The sequence below is a fragment of the Bubalus kerabau genome, chromosome 10 (assembly GCF_029407905.1).
Source record: "Bubalus kerabau isolate K-KA32 ecotype Philippines breed swamp buffalo chromosome 10, PCC_UOA_SB_1v2, whole genome shotgun sequence".
NCBI classification, from domain to species: Eukaryota; Metazoa; Chordata; class Mammalia; order Artiodactyla; family Bovidae; genus Bubalus; species Bubalus kerabau.
In genome coordinates, this window is record NC_073633.1 from 104,899,329 (window position 1) to 104,916,051 (window position 16,723).

Sequence of the window (16,723 nt, forward strand, 5' to 3'; positions counted from 1 at the left end):
TTGCTCTCATACAGGATCAGAAAGTGTAATTTGAAAAGTGTGTAACTCCTTATAACATACTCCCCAATATCCACCCCATACATAACCATGGGAATAACGGATAAGACTTTTCTTGTCCTCTAGCCACCAAGAACAATGGACAAGAAAGCCCCCTGAAAGGACAGACCCAGAATCTACCAAGACATTTTCTTCAAAGGGTTGGGGTTCCTTACAATATCCCCCAAAACAGGAGTCCATCATTGCTGTGGACTAGGGACTTCTCTGAGAGTTTTTATCACGATCATCCTATCCGCTTTGTATATTAGCTGACCAGAGAGAAGGCAGGTAACTTGTTTTTTGGTTCAGAGCATGCTGGACTTTGAGAAATCAGATCTGGACCTGAAGCAGTGGTCTGAGCCTCACCTGGAGATTCTAGTCTTCAAAACCGATAAAATTGTCAGATGAAATGTCGGTTTTTCTCCCCTAAAGAGTATGCATGTTTTGTGTAAGGCGGGGTGGTGACCAAAGGGGCTAATTGTGATACAGATTGCTAGATGTCTACCAAAATCCCTTCTGCCCTTCCTTCTGGGCACGCAGCTGGACTTCACTTCTCAGCACCCCCAGCAGAGACATGACGAAGTTCCCTTCAATCAAGTATGATTGAAGTGATCCATGCCACTCCCAAGCATGGCCCATAGAAGCCTCTGCCACTTGTCCCTCTATGCCTTTTCTCCCTGCTGACCAACTGATGTGGGAAGGTTTTGGATGACTTCTAGATGTCACGTGTTGAAGCTGGCAGGTTTCTTCAGTAGCTGTGTGGTGCAGAGAGGCCACCAACTCAAATCCTATCATAGTGACTCTTTGCTTTTCAAGCCACTGAAATTTGGATTTTATTTTAACTGCGGCTTAGCATTCTCTAACATGTCATGCTAAACAGTAGTCACAGGGGCTCAACTTTTCTAAGAAAGGCTATAGGTGATCCGTTGAATCCAAGACCTTTACACTGTCCCTCATCACCATCCCATTCCTTTAGGACGAGGTGAGATTGTATGGTCTCTTCTTACTTCTTGTGACTCCCCCGGGTGAGTCCACGCTTCACCCTTGCCCTCCTTCCCCAGCACTTCTCTCTCTGCTGCCCTTTCTTCTTACCCCCGCTCTGCTTCCATCCAACTGTCTGCCCACCCCCACAGTCACAGGCTTTAAGCCCATGGCCTGGCATGACATCGGTCCCAGTGGTGCCCAGCAGCTTCATCACCTTTCCACAGCTCACTCACTCACCCAGCCTCCTACAGAACTACTTCATAGTTTCTTCTCTCCTCACACATCTCTAGCTCCTCTACCCTCCTTCTCACTCTGAGCTGAGGAGTTGGAATTCTATTTCAGTAAGAAAGCAGAAGCAGTCAGGGGAGAATTTCCACGAGCTCCCACCAGGCCTTTACTGCCTACCTTCATCTGTTCTCATGGAATTTGTCTTCCCTCCTGGGTGAATTGTCTGTGCTCCTTTCTGAAGCCAAAACCTCCATATGTGCACTGGGCATCCTTTCCTCTTCTCTACTCACAGATCTTACTCCAAACAACTCTCTCCTTTCTCTCCTGCATCCCCAAATTTCCCCTACACTCGATCTTTCCCATCAACACACAAAATATGCTGTAATAGATCTCATTCTAAAAGACAAAAAACTTGACTCCATACCTCCTTTCAACTCCTATCTCATTTCTCTGCTAGTTTTTATATATCCCTGAAAACAATTTGTCTATATTCACTCTTTCTCTAATTTCATTCTCTCTTGAACGCACTCCAAATAGGCTTTCTCCCTCACCATTTCACTGAAGCAGCTGATATGATGATCACTGATGACCTTCATGTTGCCAAACCCAATGGTCAATTAATAAATAATCTCTGTGTTATTCAACCTGCTGCAGCATTTATTTATTTTTTTTAATCTTTATATGTTTTTTTTTTAACTTTACAATATTGTATTGGTTTTGCCAGTCAGAATGGCTGCGATCCAAAAGTCTACAAGCAATAAATGCTGCAGAGGGTGTGGAGAAAAGGGAACGCTCTTACACTGTTGGTGGGAATGCAAACTAGTACAGCCACTATGGAGAACAGTGTGGAGATTCCTTAAAAAACTGGAAATAGAACTGCCTTATGACCCAGCAATCCCACTGCTGGGCATACACACTGCTGCAGCATTTCATACAGTCTATCATTCCTTTGTGAAATACTTGATTCTCTTGCTATCCAGGGACCCGCCCTCTCAGTTCTTTGCCCTCCTTACTGGACACTTCTCTATTTCCCCAGCCTTTGATGTTGGGATGCCTTGGGCTCCATATCTTATGTTCATTCTTTGCTACATACACTCAGACAGAGAAGGAGATGGCTGGATGGCATCACCGACTCGATGGATATGAGTTTGAGCAAGCTCTGGGAGACGGTGAAGGACAGGGAAGCCTGGTGTGCTGCATTCAATGGGGTCGCAAAGAGTCAGACTCGACTGAGTGACTGAACTGAACTGAACTGATGTACACTCATTCTCTAGACGATCTTGTCAAGTTTCGTAGCTTTTGACACCATGTCTATGCAGATGGGTTTCTTGTTTAAGCTAGAGGTCTCCCTTTAACCCCAGGCTTGCATATCCAACTGCCTTCCTGACATCTCCACTTGGGTGCCGAAATTAACTCTCCCAAAAATCAAACTCGATTATTCTTGCATGCGTCCTTGATCAATTCAGTCGTGTCCAACTCTTTGTGACCTTACGGACTGTAGCCTTCCAGCATCTTCTGTCCATTGAATTTTCCAGGCAAGAATACTGGAGTGGATTGCCTTGCCTTCCTCCAGGGGATCTTCCTGACCCAGAGATCGAACCCACACCTCCTACGTCTCCTGCATTGCAGGCAGTCTCTTTACCACTGAACCACCAAAGAAGCCCAAGTAAGTAAGTAAATGTTAGTCACCCAGTCATGCTCGACTCTTTGCGACCCCATGGACTGTAACCTGTCAGGCTCTTCTGTCCATGAGATTTTCCAGGCAAGAATACTGGAGTAGGTTGCCATTTTTTTCTCCAGGGGGTCTTCCCGACCCAGGGATCAAACCAGGTTTCCTGCACTGCAGGCAGACTCTTTACCAACTGAGCTACAAGGGAAGTCCCCAAAGATTATCCTTAATCCTGCTCAATGTGAGTAGCTCCATTTTTGAGTTGCTTAAGCCAAAGCCTCCATCCTCTTTCCCTAACCCTCCACAACCAGTGCATAAGCATGTCCTCTTTCCTCTACTTCAGACTATATCCAAAATCTGACCACATTGTACCACCTCCATCACCATCATCTCTCACTGGATTACTATGATTGTGTCCTGGGCTCAAGACTGTTTATTTCTGGGGCTTCCTTGGTGGTCCAATGGCTAAGACTCCACTCCCAATACAGGGGGCCCAGGTTCGACTCCTGGTCAGGGAGCTAGATCTCACGCAGCACAGCTAAGAGTCTGCACGCCACAACTGAAGACCCTGCACGCGGTAATCAAAGAGCAGGCACAACCTAAACAAATTTAAAAATAAATTTTAAAAACCTGCTTATTTCCTCCCAATATCTAGATTCCCACCTTCTACACTGATAGAATTTTTAACAAAATTTAGATTTTTCTAACACTTTTTGCAGCTTGGTGTAGCCAAGAGGATATAAGCAGAAAATCTATGGAACTTCTAGGAAGCTTCCTTAAGAGATAGCTGTAAGGTACCTTTTATGGCTTTCTCTTTATCTTTTTCTCATCCTGCTTCCTGCTAAACAGTTGACTCTTTAACCCACAGATAGGCAGCCTTAAGTTTGCTCTTTTCTATCTGTATTCGGGCCCTAGACAAGTCCTTAGAGTAATGACTTGAAAAGTTATTGATTCCCTGAGGACTTGGCAAACAAAGCTCCCATCGACCTCTAGATTCAGACCTCTGAACTTACGAATGAGAGAGAAACCACCTTTTACTCAAAGTTGCGACTTTTTGCGACCCCACGGACGGTAACCTGCCAGGCTCCTCTGTCCATGGAACTCTCCAGGCAAGGATACTGGAGTGGGTAGCCATTCCCTTCTCCAGGGGACCTTCCCAACCGAGGGACTGAATCTGGGTCTCCCACATCTCAGGCAGATTCTTTACCATCTGAGCCACCAGAGGATCCCCACCCTTTACTTAGAGCCTCTCTCGTTTGGGGGTTTCCCTCATAGCTCAGCTGGTAAAGAATCTGCCTTCAATGCAGGAGACCCCGGTTCAGTTTCTGGTCGGGAAGATCCCCTGGAGAAGGGATAGGCCACCCACTCCAGTATTCTTGGGCTTACCTTGTGGCTCAGCTGGTGAAGAATCTGCCTGCAATGCAGGAGACCTGGGTTCGATCCCTAGGTTGGGAAGATCCCCTGGAGAAGGGCAAGGCTACCCACTCCAGTGTTCTGGCCTGGAGAATCCCATGGACTATACAGTCCATGGGGTTGCCAAGAGGCAGACACGACTGAGTGACTTTCACTTTCACTGTCTCTTATTTGGAGAACACTGGCACTGCTGAACTTCATTCAAGACAATATGCCTTCTCATTTTTCTCCTGATCTCACTCTCATTCCTTTTTTAAAAAATTAATTATTTTCCCCATGGCATCAGCCAGAAATGATTTCAGCTTGGCTCAAGTTACTCCTGCAGTCAAAGCCTCCCAGGAGCTTCCCAGGTGACTCCCATCATGGGCTTATCAAGGCCCTCCCCAGACCTGTCTGGGCTTCCATGTTCCGCCCTCCCTGCTCCTCCTCTGCCGTCGTATCCACCCTCTCTTCTCCCCACTGGTCCTCTTCAGACACAATGGCCACTCTCTGGCTCACAGGCACACTGCAGCCACAGGGCTGTGCACTCTTTGCTTCATCTTTTGTTATCTCTCGTGGTTCACTCTTTCGCAATTTCCTCAAGACGGTACTCAGATGTCACCTTATTTATCAAGCAGGCCTTTTCTGATACCTAATCTAAACCACCACCGCCACCACCACCAGGATATTTCTCATAAAAATCGAGGTTTTCAACTTCTTTAGAAAATGCAAGTGCTCTAACAAGGCTGGGCCCAGTTTTCACAGGGCAGCAATGGATCTGAGCCAGGAATAGCATCCCGGTGGGACCTTTAGTTATCCTTCCCATACAATTTCTGTTTGTGCGCTGTCCTCACACCTTGACAGGAACAAAGCATGTTATGTTTATTTTATGTAAATGACTATGCAAACTTAGCTTCAAGCACCACCACCAGCTGCCCCATCCCATCCCCAGCCCAAGTTGGGTGGTCATCCTTCTAAGTAAAAGTCTGAAGTTGCTACTGGGTAGAAATTAGGAGCCATAAACATTTATGCCCACCGCCCACCCCACCCCCACCACAGATTCCCTGTTGTCTTGTATCCCCCTACTTCACTAATTCACAATTTTGACTGGCTGTTCAAGACTTGATGGCTTAGAGTATTTAGTTCTCCCAAATTTATAGGGGAAAACGTAAAGATTAAGAAGCTTTTTGACACCAAAGGATTGACTCTTCAATAGAGGAACTCAAGAGACAGTCACTGCATGTGACTTTCAATACCTGATGCTCTTAAGGCTGAGTTCTGTCACCAGATCATTTTACGAGGCCATATGGCTCACTCCTGCAGAGCTGTTTGATTTGGTTCAGAGCCCAAGTCTGTTTTCCTTTTAAATGTCAAAACAGACCAACCAGGTTTTGAACATGTGCAGAGCTCGTTGCAAACAGATTAATCTTTCCTAGTAGGAAATTTAGCCTTGTGTGAAAGAACTATTTCAAACAACTAAAAGGTGAGTTGCATTATTGAGCTGGTGAAAGCTATACTTAGAAGTTACTAAAGACAATTGCTAGTTCAAGTGAAGTTCAAATTCCTTCAAGTGAGTAACATAAGAAGTTTAGGTAGAGCTTGGGAGTGCTCTGTTACATACTTATATCAAGTTTGTATTAAAGAAAAGTGTTGATGTTTCCATGTTAATTTTACCATGTCTTTATAAACATTTCCAAAATCAAATTCTTGGAAAATGGTAATCAAAACTGAATGAATGAAGCTCTTGGATTTTTCTTTTAACAGTTTGTTCAGGATTAGGAATGATAAAATAATTTCATTCATTCATCCAAAATCAGGCAACAAACATTTATTCAGCCATACCAGGAGCCGTTCTGGGCACTAAATTCAGACCAGTGGGCAAAAGAGCCAAGTCCGCAGTCTCGTGGAGATTATAATCTCACGGAGCAGAGTCAGGGAGAGGCAGTAAACAAGCGACCGTACCAGACACTGGGCACAAAGCGAAGTGCCTCGAAGCAGGCCGGGCGGGCTTCTTCACGCTTAATCTCCAGCATCTGAAGGGGCTTAGGAGGATGAATGGATTAATGACTTAATTTGATACACTCCTATGAGACAAAGCATTTGCCGTGCAGCCATGGAACTCAGGCTCTGAACCAGGCCTTGGTTCACCCTCCCACAGACGGAGGCCTTGTGTGTGTTGGCTGCAGGTGGTGCCCACATGGAAAAGCCTGAAGAAACAAAGCCCTTTATATGGACTCTGAATGCAATCCCTTCCCCCCGACACATACACCCCACCCTGGCCCCCTATACCAAGGGCTAGAGAGAGACTTATCTCCTCTAAAAAGTGCAGATTCTTATAAAGTTGAGAACTTCCCAGTTTCTCTAAAGCAAATTAGACCTTCCCTTAGAACAAAGTCGGTCTGGATGGGAAAGGTGTCCCTAATTCAAGTGTTTCCTAAGAAGCTTTCTTTGTTCCTCTCAGTGTCCCTCTTGGGGAGGCAATCCTTACCCAGGCTCCCTGTTCTTTCCCTGGGGTGTCTTCACCCATCTGGTCATGAACAGTAGTTCCTAATTGCTTCATTCAACAAAGTCAGCACTTCCTGTTTCCAGATTCTGTGCTGTGTTGGCAGTTTGAATGGTCTTTCTCCCTCTTCAGTTCCAGGAAGATGGTATCTTTGCTTGTAGACTTTGCTTACCCCTAGGGGAAAGAGAAATCCGCAGACATGCCCGCATGCTGAACCCAATATCTGAGTTAAAAATCATAAAATACAGTTTTGCTCTTGGCCTTGTCAGGAACCTCTAAGACCTTTCCAAATGACAGTCTCTGAAATATCAGAGGATTGGGTTGTCTCCCCATCACATCAACCTAGGAAGCATGGGAGAGCTGAAGCTAGTGGGGGGCCAAAGGCCGAGAGAAAGAAGAAAGGGGGTGACCTGATTCATGACAAATTAATCTCAGAGGAAAAACTAGACTTCCTGAGGTCAGCAAAGTTGCTGGGGTGCATTGAGATTGCTGTGGGCTGGGGGCCCTTTTCCTATGGGATCTCCTTCCTCTGTTAAATAATGTCACCAATTATATTTCTTGACTGTGTTGGTATAAGGAAGACTATAATCCAAGCATCATGAATGGAGATTCATGAGGATTCTAGGCAGATTTTGTTATTCCTTTTAAAAATGAAATTAAAACAATCTTGTGGGCCCCTACAAGTATTGGGGGGTTCTAGACATTGATTCTGGTGCCTCGTGGAGAATTCAGCCTATGTTGGTGCCTTAGCTCCTTTGCTGTTTCTTCCAGACCAATATCCTGGGTGTCTAGTACCTTCCTCTGTCCACTGCTTGTCCTGCCCATAGACCTCATAAGGGCATCTTGGCCAGTCGTGGAGTGGGGGAAGATGTCCTAAACCAAGCAACTTCCTGTGTCCACTTCCTGCTAGCCCCATGAGACCTGGCCTCAGCTGTCACTTCTCCACTGAAACTGCCCCTATTGAGGCCATTAGGGGCCTCTAGGTTGTCAGAACTCATGCATGATGGTCAATTCTTACATTAATACTTTAGGTCTTCCTAAGACATTTGACACCATTCTCCATTTAATTAGCTTTTGTTGAGTGCTCACATGTTTCAGGTTGCATTGCAGATTTTAGAGGCATACTTCTCAACTAAACAGAAAAGACTCCAGCTCTCATAGGGCCTTCTGTGTGGCACGGAATCCAGATAAATAAACAGCAAGTAAAATTTGTCTGGGGATGCTCTAGAATACAAAGGCCCCTAACTGGAACTTGAGAAGTCAGGAACTGCTTCCTGAAGCAGAGAAAACCTTACCTAAGACCAGGAAGGTGACTAAAATGCCACCTGGTGATTTGGGAGAAGTGCGTTTAGGTGGAAAGAGTAAATTCACACACAGCTGGTGATAAGAGGACCAACTGCACACCTGAGGAATACACAGTGATCCCACAGAGCAGGGGTCTAGGTGGCGTCAGTGGTTAGGAATCCGCTTGCCCACACAGGAGACACGGGTCCAATCTCTGGATTGGGAAGATCCCCTGGAGGAGGGAATGGCAACCCACTCCAGGATTCTTGCCTGGAAAATCCCATGGACAGAAGAGCCTGGTGGGCTACAGTCCATGGGGTCACAAAGGGTCAGACATGACTGAGCAACTGAGCACTCGGGGAGTTTGCTCTGGGAGGTGTCATGAGCATGTTGGCATCAAAGGGAGATGACTCTGGTGTCAGTGAGGAGAATGAATTAGAGTGCGGTGGTCTGGGGGTCAGAGAGCCAACAGGATGCTGTGGATGGGATCTGGACAAAAAAGATAGTTTCTGAACGACAGAAGAAGCAGAGGGAAAGAGAAGTGGACAGATCAAAATGACTCCATCAGCAGGACTGGGTGATAGACTGGATTTGGATGCAGGTGGGGAAGGATGGTATCCATCTGGGTTCTTAGTGGCAGAAACTGAATCCTCTTTTCTGGTTAAGCAGAGTGAGTTTTGTTAATATGATATTAGGCTGCAACACAATCTTTGGGAGGGCCGGAAAACCCAGGTTAGAAGGCTCACTGCCAGGAGCAGAGCCGTCCAGTCATAGCACAGGGCTGCAGGAACAGAATCACAGCTGCTTCTGGCTTCATCCTGTAAGACTGAGCATGCGTGCTAAGTCGCATCGGTCATGTCTGACCCTTTGCGACCCCATGGACTGTAGCCTATCAGGTTTCTCTGTCCATAGGATTCCCTAGGCAAGAATACTGGCGTGGGTTGCCTTGGCCTTCTCCAAGGGATCTTTTCAACCCAGGGGTCAAACCCACATCTCTTCTGTCTTCTGCATCGAGAGCCAGGCTCTTTACCACCAGTACCACCTGGAACCAGACACCAGAAACTTTACCCCAGAAGAGTCAGATGCCTCCACACTTCTGATTGCCACAAGAGGCTACTCCCCTCTTCAATGGCAAAACCCAGACCTGAACCCAAGTCATAGTCCATCAACAGGAATGGACCAAGGAGATGTGGTGAGTGGACATACAATGGACTATGACTCAGCCTATAAAAGGGAATGAAATTCTGCCACGTGCAGCAATGTGGATGGACCTAGAGAGTATTATGCTCAGTGAAATAAGCAAGATCGAGACAAATACTGTAACACATCACTTATCTGTGGAATCTAAAAAAACAAGTAATGTGCATGGCAAAGCAGAAACAGACCCACAGATGTGAGGAAACAAACTCGTAGTCACCAGTGAGGAGGGGAGAGGGCGAGGGGCAAGATCGTGATAAGGGATGAAGAGATACAGACTACTTTGCATAATATGGCAACAAGGATATGTTGTGTGGCACAGGGAATTAAAGTCAGTATCTTGTCATGACTTTTAGTGGGGTATAATCTGAATCACATTGGAAGGACTGATGCTGAAGCTGAAGCTCCAATACTTTGGCCACCTGATGAAGAGTCAACTCATGGGAAAAGCCTCTGATGCTGGGAAAGATTGAGCGCAAAAGAAGAAGGGGTCAGCAGATGAGATGTTTAAATAGCATCACCGACTCACTGCACATGAATTTGAGCAAGCTCTAGGAGATAGCAGAGGACAGGGGAGCCTGGCGTGCTGCAGTCCATTGGGTCCCAAAGAACCGGACACAACTTGAGCAACTGAACAACAACACAGTTGAGACTAATGTCTCTTGTAAATCAACTGTACTTTCAAGTAAAAAATAGAGCTCAGGCCTGGCTGACTCTAGAGAGCTGTCTCTTTTCATAGACCACAATCTCCTCATCACTGAGACTGCTCTAGCTGGGACTGTATGTCTGGGAGATTAACATTTCTCAGGATAATTAAACATCATCCTTCACAGGAACTGAAAAGAAGAGTCCACTCAGCCCAAACAAGCAAAGTGAGCAGGAAATCCAACCTCGAGACAGTAATTTTAGGGAACAAGAAGGCATGAGTCATGATCCAAAATAGAAAGACTAAAGCGTGGGATTCTGCTTATGCCAAAATAGATGCAGGGACTCAGTTTCAACTGTAGCATGTGGGAGGGAGAAGTTCTGCTGAAAGTTAGGCTGTCTGGAGAGAAATGGACATCCTAGACACATTGAAATGATTGTTTTCTAATGCTTCCTCCTTGGAATAAAAGCTATGACAAACCTAGACAGTGTATTAAAAAGTAGAGACATCACTTTGCCAACAAAGTTCCATCTAGTCAAATCTATGGTTTTTCCAGGAGTCGTGTATGGATGTGAGAGTTGGACCATGAACAAGGCTGGTCGTCAAAGAACTGATGCTTTCAAACTGTGCTGCTTTAAAACTATGGTGATGGAGAAGGCTCTTGAGAGTCCCTTGGACTGCAAGGAGATCAAACCAGTCAATCCTAAAGGAAATCAATCCTGAATATTCATTGGAAGGACTGATGCTGAAGCTGAAACTCCAGTACTTTGGCCACCTGATGGGAAGAGCTGACACAGTGGAAAAGACCTTGATGCTGGGAAAGATTGAAGGTGGGAGGAAAAGGGGATGACAGAGGATGAGATGGTTGGATGGCGTTGCTGACTCAATGCACATGAGTTTAAGCAAATTTCAAGAGATAGTGAAGGACAGGGAAGTCCAGTGTGCTGCAGTCCAGGGGCTTGCAAAAAGTTGGACACGATTTAGCAACTGAACAACAAAACATTTTCTAATTAATGTCTGAAAGAGATGTATATGTCTATTTAATAAATTGTTGTTATATTCTACCCTTAAAAAGTTGTACTTAGTAATTTATGTCAATATGGGACTCACTCAGAAAATTAAAATTTGACCTTATTTGGCTTCGCTGGCAGCTCCGTGATAAGAATCTGCTTGCCAGTACAGGAGTCACAGGTTTGATCCCTGGTCCAGGAAGATCTCACGTGCCTCGGAGCAACGAAGTCCATGCTCCACAACAATTGAGCTTCTGCCCTGGAGCCCAGGAATTGGAACTACTGAGCCCACGCGCCACAGCCACTGACCCAAATGCCCTAGAGCCCGTGCTCCACGACGAGAGGCCACCCCAATGGGAAGCCCACACCCCGCGACTGCAGAGTAGACCCCACTCCCCACAATTAGAGAAAAGCCTGCACGGCAATAGAGACCCAGCACAGTTCAGTTCAGTTCAGTCGCTCAGTCGTGTCCGACTCTTTGCGACCCCATGGACGGCAGCACGCCAGGCCTCCCTGTCCATCACCAGCTCCCGGAGCTCGCTCAAACATGTCCATTGAGTCAGTGATGCCCTCCAAACATCTCATCCTCTGTCATCCCCTTCTCCTCCTGCCTTCAATCTTTCCCAGCATCAGAGTCTTTTCCAATGAGTCAGCTCTTCACATTAGGTGGCCAAAGCTTTGGAGTTTCAGCTTCAGCATCAGTCCTTTCAATGAATATTAAGGACTGATCTCCTTTAGGATGGACTGGTTGGATCTCCTTGCAGTCCAAGGGACTCTCAAGAGTCTTCTCCAACACCACAGTTCAAAAGCATCAGTTCTTTGGCACTCATCTTTCTTTATAGTCTAACTCTCACATCCATATGTGACTGCTGGAAAAATCATAGCTTTGACTATATGGACCTTTGTCAGCAAAGTAATGTCTCTGCTTTTTCCAAGGAAAATCATTCAGTATCACAGTAATCCAAGTCTATGCCCCGACCAGTAATGCTGAAGAAGCTGAAGTTGAATGGTTCTATGAAGACCTACAAGACCTTCACAAACTAATACCCAAAAAAGATATCCTTTTCATTAAAGGGGACTGGAATGCAAAAGTAGGAAGTTAAGAGATACCTGGAGTAACAGGCAAATTTGGCCTTGGAGTATAGAATGAAGCAGGGCAAAGGCTAATAGAGTTTTGCCAAGAGAATGCACTGGGCATAGCAAACACCCCCTTCCAACAACACAAGAGACGACTCTACACATGGACATCACCAGATGGTCAACACCGAAATCAGATTGATTATATTCTTTGCAGCCAAAGATGGAGAAGCTCTATACAGCCAGCAAAAACATGACTGGGAGCTTACTGTGGCTCAGATCATGAACTCCTTATTGCCACATTCAGAGAAAAGCCTGCACAGCAATAGAGACTCAGCACAGCCAAAAATAAAAATAAATAAAATATGTTTAAATATTTGAACTTACCTTATTTTCTACTTTTTTATATTATAAAATATTCCACTGAATCCAAGTTAAAGTTATTCCAAAACATCCTTACTATCTACAATTATAGTAAGAAAATAGAGTTGCTTGACCAGTTCTTTGAGCTATAAGAAACTGAATTTGATAGATTCGGTTCAGCTCAGTTCAGTTGCTCAGTCATGTCTGACTCTTTGCAACCCCATGGACTACAGCATGCCAGGCCTCCCTGTCTATCACCAACTCCTGAAGGTCACTCAAACTCACGTCCATGGAGTCAGTGATGCCATCTAGCCATCTCATCCTCTGTTGTTCTCTTCTCCTCCTGAAACAGAGCAAGACCATATGGTTCTTGCCCACCCCTCACCATGTTCTCTGCCTGTAGACAACTTTAGTCAAAGAATAAGTTTAATCAGAGAAGTGGGAAATGCTGAAACAAAGGAAAACAGTCTCAGGAGACTAAATAATAATGTGGTAATTAAACATAGTCAAGGACCTTTAGTTCTCAAGGGCTATAGATAATATTCTGAGCCACATCCTGTAAGCTGTCTTAGATACCACAACACCAGGTGGAGAAGGTAACTACATGATGACCAGACTCTACCCAGGAGCTGCCACAATTCCGAGAACTGACTGCAAAGAAATGGGAACAAGTGCACCCCAGAACTAAAGATTAACTGTGCCTAAAACAACCAAGATGATGCTAGTCAGACCACTGATGACCAATTGAAGATGACTGTTAGAGCTGACTATGCTGTTTCTGCATGTAACCCACCCCCCATCACTCTGTCTATAAACGCTCTCACCCCCTGCTTGTCAGTGGGAGGGTGGGGGGCGGGCATCAGCCTTTGAACAGATGTCTGCCACCCTCTCCACCCCAGTTGCTGGCACCTGAAATAAAGCAAACTTTCCTTTCCATCAACGTGGCTGGTTTACTGGCATTTAAGTGGTGAGCAGCCAGACCTCCCATGCATACCTTTTGATAGCACTCCTGCCTTCAATCTTTCCCAGCATCAGGGTCTTTTCCAACGACTCCACTCTTTGCAACATGTGCCCAAAGTACTGGAGTTTCAGCTTCAGTATCAGTCCTTCCAATGAATATTCGGGACTGATTTCCTTTAGGATGGACTGGTTGGATCTCCTTGCAGTCCAGGGGACTCTCAAGAGTCTTCTCTAACACCACAATTCAAAAGCATCAATTCTTTGGGGCTCAGCTTTCTTGTCAGTTCCCAAATATCTGCAGTCATTATTTGGGCTAATATTTTCCACAGGCAGCTTGTGCATCAGGAACTGAGCTTTGAACTTTACATTATTTCACTTAATTCATGTAACAATCCAAAGAAGAAAGTACAATTATTATCCTAATTTTACCAAAAAAAAAAGGGGGGGGGGGAATTATAGATTTAAAGAGGTTAAAATCTTGTACAATATAACTCAGCTACTATGTGGGAAATTGAGATTTAAATCTATGAATAATTAATATATTGTAATTTGAAAGGATTAGTCACCAGACCAGTGCCCTTTTCACGTGAACCCAAGCCTTTAAGTTCCAAAGGGGCTGAAATCAAGCTGCACAAAAGTGACTCAATGTATTACTGAGTTCTGGACATGAAGATGAAAGGTTCTTCTGAAAGTGACATCTTAATAAACTGTTCTAAGAAACAGTGTCTCTAGGGGGCACAAGAAGACCTCATTCTTAATCACTGTGATTTACAGATAACTTGCCTCACTATCAGACCGTGAAAACCATCACAAAGAATCAAACCAACAGACTCAAAAGAGCATATCTTTCCAAGATCAAAGTCAGAATTCACTCTCCAAGTATGGACTTGCAATTAACCTGCACCACCCCGTCACCCTGGGCTGAAAAGTAAAGCAGTGAAAGTGCTAGTCGCTCAGTCGTGTCTGACTCTTTGTGACCCCGTGGACTGCAGCCCACCAGACTCCTCTGTCCATGGGATTCTCCAGGCCAGACTACTGGAGTGGGCTGCCATTCCCTTCTCCAGGGGATCTTTCTGACCCAAGGGTTGAACCTGGGCCTCCCATGTTGCCTGCAAATTCTTAACCTTCTGAGCTACCGGAGAAGCCCTGACTCTGGACTGAGCTGCAGATCAAAGGTGACTGCATTTGTTTGGAACCAAGAAATGGACTTTATCAAGCACTGTGATTTCCTTAGGCCATCTTACTCCATCTGACACACAGATACTAAAACTTGTTTCCAGCCGGATGGTTGAAAACTGAAATGAGCTTTTGAAGAGGTGGAGGGCCAAAGGTATATCACAGCTGTGTCTTCATAACTAAGATCCTCAGTTCAGCCTGACCTAATAGTAGTGATGCTATGTTTCACACTTGGCAATTAACCTTCCTGGGCCTGCCTGCCTTTCTTAGCACAACAGTAGTCCTGAGACCTTTCACTCAAAGGCTTCTGATGGCTTTTTTTTGGATCATATGGCAGATGACCCCCATTAAAATCAGAGATCTCTGTTTACTTTAAAAACAACAGCAAAATCCATCTTCAGCCTTGTATGGAGACTTCCCTGGCGGCGCAGTGGATAAGAATCCACCTGCCAATGCAGGGGACAGGGGGTTCGACCCCTGGGCCGGGAAGATTCTGCATGCTGAGAGCAACTCAGCCCCTGTGCCACAAGTACTGAGCCCATGCTCTAGAGTCCATGAGTTGCAACTACTGAAGCCCACACACCTAGAGCCTGAGCCCTACAACAAGAGAAGTCACTGCAAGGAGAAGCCTGTGCACCCTACAAAGGGTAGACCCCCCCCCCTTTACTGCAACTAGAGAAAGCTTGTGCACAGCAACAAAGACGCAGGGCAGTCAAACATAAATAAGTAAATAAATTTTTTTACAAAGATTCCTATGGGATTTGAGGGATGTTTGTTCTCAAGAAAGCAGCGTATTGCCACCCACCGTGAATGACAAGATGGTGTACTCATCTACCCACCAGGAGGGCAAACTCATCTGCCTCTCAATCCAATGAAAGGCAGCAAAGTTCTTCATCCTTAATAATCACCGTAATATACTCATGGGGGGATCAGATTTGCCTCCCATAGAGCAGTGGAGGGATTCTCAAGTTACTCCAGGTGGTTTATCTTACAAGGCAGAAGTTGGAATTCAGCAAAGGCTTTCTAACATTGACTCTGTTCCACTAATCGACAGGCTAAGATTCGTGCATGCCAGATTCGATGCTAATATTCTAAATTATTCAAACATGACCCCAAAATAATACCGTGCACTCCCACTGATCCTACTCGGGTGATTCTCAGACAGAAATGAAGTAGCTCCTGTCTTAGGCTGCCTGGGGGTCCAGGGTCTTCAGTAAATGGACTGCCTTCTAACAACACCTCGTAATCTGTCTGCTTCACGACATTGTTAAAAAGCACTGTTAAAAATCTGTATTTAAGAAGAAATGGTCCAAGGGACATTCTAACCACCTCATTCTCTACAGCAAACAGTTTCAGCCCAGACTCTTCTACCACAATCTAGATTTACATTCCTTACCTTGAAGAGAAAAACAGCTTGAACAATGTAAGATATTTAGAGATGCCATTAACCTGTCCTTGGCCATTAGGAATGCTAATAAAGATCTTGCACTATGATCCCAATTACAAGAGTCAAAATCTTTGGATGGAATCTTCAAGCGTGTAAGAAGATAGCCATGGAACTCCAGAGTGGGGTTTTTTAATTATTTGATTTCTTTTTTATATAATTTATTTATTTTCAATTGGAGGCTAATTGCTTTACAATGTTGTGTTGGTTTCTGCCATACATCAGCATGAATCAGCCATAGGTATACACACCCCCTTCCTCCAGAACCTCCCTCCCACCTCCCACCCCATCCCACCCCTCTAGGTTGTCACAGAGCACCAGGCTGAGCTCCTTGAGCTCAATACAGTAGTAATTTAAGAAGGAAAAAGAGAGGGGGGATCCAGAGTGTTTTGTATCCCACACCCCTTTTTTCTTTTTAAATAACTGATTAATAACTTGATTGCATTCATGGATTAGTGTAGTAGTGCTAGTCGCTCAGTTGTGCCTGACTCTAAGTGGCCCTACAAACTCTAGCCTGCCTGGCTTCTCTGTCCTTGGGATTCTCCAGCAAGAACACTGGAGTGGGTTGCCATTCCCTTCTCCAAGGGATCTTCCCAACCCAGGGATCAAACCCGGGTCTCCTGCATTGTGGGCAGATTCTTTACTGTCTGAGCTACAGGGAAGATCTGTACTGAGCAGTACAGTAGAAATTTAAAAAGGAAAAAGGGAGGGGGATATCCAGAGTGTTTTGTATCCCCACATTCCTTTTTCCTTT

General features: G+C 45.2%; 1 long non-coding RNA gene across 1 annotated transcript; it reads right to left on the reverse strand.

Moving 5' to 3' along the window:
• Window positions 1-6,150: 6,150 nt before the first annotated feature.
• Window positions 6,151-15,970, reverse strand: LOC129620702 (uncharacterized). Its single transcript, XR_008698678.1, has 3 exons — window positions 15,922-15,970; window positions 6,798-6,986; window positions 6,151-6,351 (listed from the first exon to the last, which is right to left on the reverse strand). It is a non-coding gene; the product is annotated as an uncharacterized LOC129620702 (long non-coding RNA).
• Window positions 15,971-16,723: the final 753 nt, after the last annotated feature.